Source organism: Oncorhynchus mykiss, chromosome 1 (genome assembly GCF_057628025.1).
Source record: "Oncorhynchus mykiss isolate SJ-2025 chromosome 1, ASM5762802v1, whole genome shotgun sequence".
Lineage (NCBI taxonomy): Eukaryota > Metazoa > Chordata > Actinopteri > Salmoniformes > Salmonidae > Oncorhynchus > Oncorhynchus mykiss.
The window spans coordinates 27,222,128-27,228,127 of NC_143022.1; positions in this window are offsets into that span (position 1 = coordinate 27,222,128).

Consider the following 6,000-nt stretch of genomic DNA (forward strand, 5'->3'; position numbering starts at 1 on the left):
CAGAGACAAGCTACAACCACGAAAGACACTGTGAATTCTGGGGAACACAACCAGAGACTTTCTGTTGACTGAATCTACAGCAGATGGACCGGTGATTTCAACAGAAACAACAAAAGCATACGATCAAAAATATGTCAATTGCAATTATTTTCGAATGAGCATTCATGTGCAACGTATTAGCATTTCAATGAGCCTAGTTCTCAACTGTGTGTAGTGGGACCCATTCTGTCTTTCCCACTCTTTATCTGTTCCTACCTCTTTCCATTGTCTAACAAGCCGTCATATCGGTTTAGTCCACTAGGGATCTATCATTGCATTGTGTTAGTAACCAATAACCAACTGTTTGTGTGTTTATGTAATTCTGTGTGATAATTTAGTTAGTTAATAAATAAATAAATAAGCCAATTTGTATATTGCTGATTCATCATTTATGCTAGGGTTTGTGCAGATATCCAAGGATTTTGCGACATTCAGAATGAGACTGATAGAAGGTACACAATTAATTAATGACTGATTGGTGACTGAAATGTAAGAGATATTTAGATCTTTAAGTGTTAATTCAGAAAACGGTAACTTGTTAAATAAACTTCTTCCGTGGTGCCCCAAGATTGCTAATGAGTTAATTGTTGCGGGATTAATTTAATCATCTTAATAATTAAACATAGTTAATTGATTTTATAAAATAACAGTCAAACACATTAATTAATAGTCAAAGACATGACACGCGCTTTATATGATTAGACAGCCTTAACATTAGGCTATTTACTGCTACACAAAAGTACACATTTATTGTGTTTGGTTGACAACCCAACCAAATATCAATAGGATATATCAAATATCCTTCTGTTCACCTGACTTAGAATTCCTCACAATCAAATGTTCAAGAGAATTCAAGAGAATTCTCTTCGATTATAATCACAGCCGCATATATTCCCCCCCAAGCAGACACATCGACGGCCCTGAATAAACTTTATTTGACTCTATGTAAACTGGAAACCACATATCCTGAGTCTGCATTCATTGTAGCTGGGGGCTAATCTGCAAACAAGATTCCCTAAATTCTATCAGCATATTGATTGTGCTACCAGGGCTGGTAAAACCCTGGATCATTGTTATTCTAAATTCTACGACGCATATAAGGCCCTCCCCCGCCCTCCTTTTGGAAAAGCTGACCACGACTCCATTTTGTTGCTCCCAGCCTATAGACAGAGACTAAAACAGGAAGCTCCCGCGCTCAGGTCTGTTCAACGCTGGTCCGACCAATCTGATTCCACGCTTCAAGATTGCTTCGATCACGTGGATCGGGATATTTATTTATTTTTATTTCACCTTTATTTAACCAGGTAGGCAAGTTGAGAACAAGTTCTCATTTACAATTGCGACCTGGCCAAGATAAAGCAAAGCAGTTCGACACATACAATGACACAGAGTTACATATGGAGTAAAACAAACATACAGTCAATAATACAGTAGAAACAAGTCTATATACGATGTGAGCAAATGAGGTGAGATAAGGGAGGTCAAGGGAAAAAAAGGCAATGGTGGCAAAGTAAATACAATATAGCATGTAAAACACTGGAATGGTAGATTTGCAGTTGAAGTATGTGCAAAGTAGAAATAAAATAATGGGGTGCAAAGGAGCAAAATAAATAAATAAAGAAAATCAAATAAATACAGTAGGGAAAGAGGTAGTTGTTTGGGCTAAATTATAGGTGGGCTATGTACAGGTGCAGTAATCTGTGAGCTGCTCTGACAGCTGGTGCTTAGAGCTAGTGAGGGAGACAAGTGTTTCCAGTTTCAGAGATTTTTGTAGTTCGTTCCAGTCATTGGCAGCAGAGAACTGGAAGGAGAGGCGGCCAAAGAAAGAATTGGTTTTGGGGGTGACCAAAGAGATATACCTGCTGGAGCGTGTGCTACAGGTGGGTGATGCTATGGTGACCAGCGAGCTGAGATAAGGGGGGACTTTACCTAGCAGGGTCTTGTAGATGACATGGAGCCAGTGGGTTTGGCGACGAGTATGAAGTGAGGGCCAGCCAACGAGAGCGTACAGGTCGCTATGGTGGGTAGTACATGGGGCTTTGGTGACAAAACGGATGGCACTGTGATAGACTGCATACAATTTTTTGAGTAGGGTATTGGAGTCTATTTTGTAAATGACATCGCCGAAGTCGAGGATTGGTAGGATGGTCAGTTTTACAAGGGTATGTTTGACAGCATGAGTGAAGAATGCTTTGTTGCGAAATAGGAAGCCAATTCTAGATTTAACTTTGGATTGGAGATGTTTTATGTGGGTCTGGAAGGAGAGTTTACAGTCTAACCAGACACCTAGGTATTTGTAGTTGTCCACTTATTCTAAGTCAGAGCCGTCCAGAGTAGTGATGAGGCACAGGCGGGCAGGTGCCGGCAGCGATCGGTTGAAGAGCATGCACTTAGTTTTACTTGTATTTAAGAGCAATTGGAGGCCACGGAAGGAGAGTTGTATGACATTGAAGCTTGCCTGCAGGGTTAAAACCTGTTGAGGCTAGGGGGCAGCATTTTCACTTTTGGATGAAAGGCGTGCCCAGAGTAAACGGCCTTCTACTCTTTCCCACATGGGAATATATGCATATTATTATTACTGGTGGATGGAAAACACTCTGAAGTTTCTAAAACTGTTTGAATTATGTCTGTGAGTATAACAGAACTCATATGGCAGACAAAAACCAGAGAAGAAATTCAAACAGGAAGTAAGAACTCAATTTAGAAAACAGTGCCATTGGATGTCCACCTTAGATATGGATGAGCATGCACTTCCTAGGGCTTCCACAAGATGTCACCGTCTTTAGATTCTGGTTGTATGATTCTACTATAAAGGTGGGGCTCATAATAGCTCTTTGAGTGGGTGGTCTGGCAGAAAGCCTCGGCCTCATTACGCGCGGTCACGAGAGAGTGTCCTCCCGTTCCTATGCTTTTCTTCAGACAATGAAATTCTCCGGTGGGAACCTTATTGCTGATTAATGTTTAAAACATCCTAAATATGGATTGCAAACATCATTAGACTTGTTTCTACGACCTGTAATTGAACTTTTTGAGTTTTTGTCTGGAGGAATTGCTCATGCTTTTTGAGGATTGAATGCTGGGCTGAACAAGCTAACAACAAGTGGCTAAATGATGGGCTTTTTGGAACTTAATGGAACAAATCAGTCATTTATTTGTCGAACTGGGATTCCTGGAACTGCCTTCTGATGAAGATATTCAAAGGTAAGTTAATATTTATAGTGTTTTTTGTAGCTTCTGTTGACGCCAAAATGGCGGCTATTTCTTTGTGTTCTGAGCGCCGTTCTCAGATTATTATTTTTCCGTAAAGTAAAAAAAAAAATCTGACACAACGGTTGCATAGAGAATACATTTATCTTTAATTCTGTGAATAACACTTGCATTTCTCAATGTTTATTGTGAGTATTTCTGCAAAATCACCGGCTGTTTTGGAATCAAAACATTACTGCACATAACGCTCCAATGTAAACTGAGATTATATATATAGCCCCAACAGGTTTTAACACAGTGTCCACAGTGTCTGCATAGAGGTGGATCAGAGACTCACCAGCAGCAAGAGCGACATCATTGATGTATACAGAGAAGAGAGTCGGTCCAAGAATTGAACCCTGTGGCACCCCCATAGAGACTGCCAGAGGTCCGGACAGCAGACCCTCCGATTTGGCACATTGAACTCTATCAGAGAAGTAGTTGGTGAACCAGGCGAGGCAATCATTTGAGAAACCAAGGCTGTCGTGTCTGCCGATGAGGATGTGGTGATTGACAGAGTCGAAAGCCTTGGCCATATCAATGAATACGGCTGCACAGTAATGTTTCTTATCGATGGTGGTTAAGATATCATTTAGGACCTTGAGCGTGGCTGAGGTGCACCCATGACCAGCTCTGAAACCAGATTGCATAGCAGAGAAGGTATGGTGAGATTCGAAATGGTCGGTAATATGTTTGTTGACTTGGCTTTCGAAGACCTTAGAAAGGCAGGGTAGGATAGATATAGTCTGTAGCAGTTTGGGTCAAGAGTGTCTCCCCCTTTGAAGAGGGGGATGACCGCAGCTGCTTTCCAATCTTTGGGAATCTCAGACGACACGAAAGTGAGGTTGAACAGGTTAGTAATGGCAACAATTTCAACAGATAATTTTTTTGAAAGAAAGGGTCCAGATTGTCTGATTTGTAGGGGTCCAGATTTTGCAGCTCTTTCAGAACATCAGCTGACTGGATTTGGGAGAAGGAGAAATGGGGAAGGCTTGGGCGAGTTGCTGTGGGGGGTGCAGTGCTGTTGACCGGGGTAGGGGTAGCCAGGTGGAAAGCATGGCTAGCCGTAGAAAAATGCTTATTGAAATTCTCAATTATCGTGGATTTATCAGTGGTGACAGTGTTTCCTATCTTCAGTGCAGTGGGCAGCTGGGAGGAGGTGTTCTTATTCTCCATGGACTTTACATTGTCCAATAACTTTTTTGAGTTAGTGTTGCAGGAAGCAAATTTCTGTTCACATATCGTGTCCAGAGCACAGCTGGCTGCAGAGGGTGGTCTATAGCAGGCGGCAACGGTGAGAGACTTGTTCTTAGAGAGGTGGATTTTTAAAAGTAGAAGTTCAAATTGTTTGGGTACTTTTAGATTAACTGTCTTCAAAGTAATGACTCGGGACGTCGGGTTTGATATGAAAGCTTCCTTTAGTAATAATACTTGTTCACGTTACATTTAACAACTTTAGATTCAACAGAGCAATGCAGGTAAGATGCTAGCGGAAAATCAGCTTAATCACTTAATCACCTTGCACCTGCACATAACTGACGCGTTATCTCTCTCATTCCTGTCACAAGGCATTCTGGAACTTGCAGTCAAAAGCGTAATTCAATACTAACCAATACAATTACATATGTAAATAACTGTAAAGAAATATCTTTAGATAATCCTCAATGAATTAACTTAACTTCTTGCGACGAGCAAACCCTTATCCGGGAGCGTAATCATAGCCTCAAACGCATTAGCATAACACAACGGACATAAATACTAAAAACTTTTCCTATTCATGAAAATCGCATATGAAATTAAATAAATATATTCAAACACAAGCTTAGCCTTTTGTTAACAACACTGTCATCTCAGATTTTCAAAATATGCGTTACAGCCAATGCTAGACAAGCATTTGTGTAAGTTTATCATGGCATAATGCTATGCTAGGCTCTGCTGGCAGCAGGCAACATTTAAGAAAATAAGAAAAGCAACCAAATTAAATAATTTACCTTTGAAGAACTTCGGATGCTTTCACTCAGGAGACAACCAGCAAGATAGCAAATGTTCCTTTTTTCAAAAAATATTATTTTTGTAGGCGAAAAAGCTCCCGTTTCTTCACCATGCTTGGCTGAGAAATCGACCGAAAAATGCTACAACTATAACGCCAAACTTTTTTTCAAAATTAGCTACATAATATCGACAGAAACACAGCAAACGTTGTTTAGGATCCAACCTCAAGGTGTTTTTAACAAATATATTCGATAATATATCCGTCGAGGCAGTTGGTTTCTCATAAGAAGCGATTGGAAAAATGGCTACCTCAGTATTTTACGCAAGGTTTTCTGCGGGAGACACCATGTGACCACATGCCATATATGGTCCCTTACAGCCATTCTTCAAGGGAAATGCCTAAAAAGACGTCACAATGCTGTAGACACCTTGGGGAAAACGTGGAAAACGTAAGCTCATTCGTAGCTCATTCACAGCCATATAAGGAGTCATTGGCATGAGGCGGTTTCAAAAAATGCGGCACTTCCTGATTGTTTTTTTATCTGGGTTTCGCCTGTAAAATCTGTTCTGTGGCACTCACAGACAATATCTTTGCAGTTTTGGAAACGTCAGAGTGTCTTCTTTCCAAAACTGTCAATTATATGCAAGTCGAGGATCTTTTCGTGACAAAATATCTTGTTTAAAATGGGAACGTTTTTCATCCAAAAATTAAAATAGCGCCCC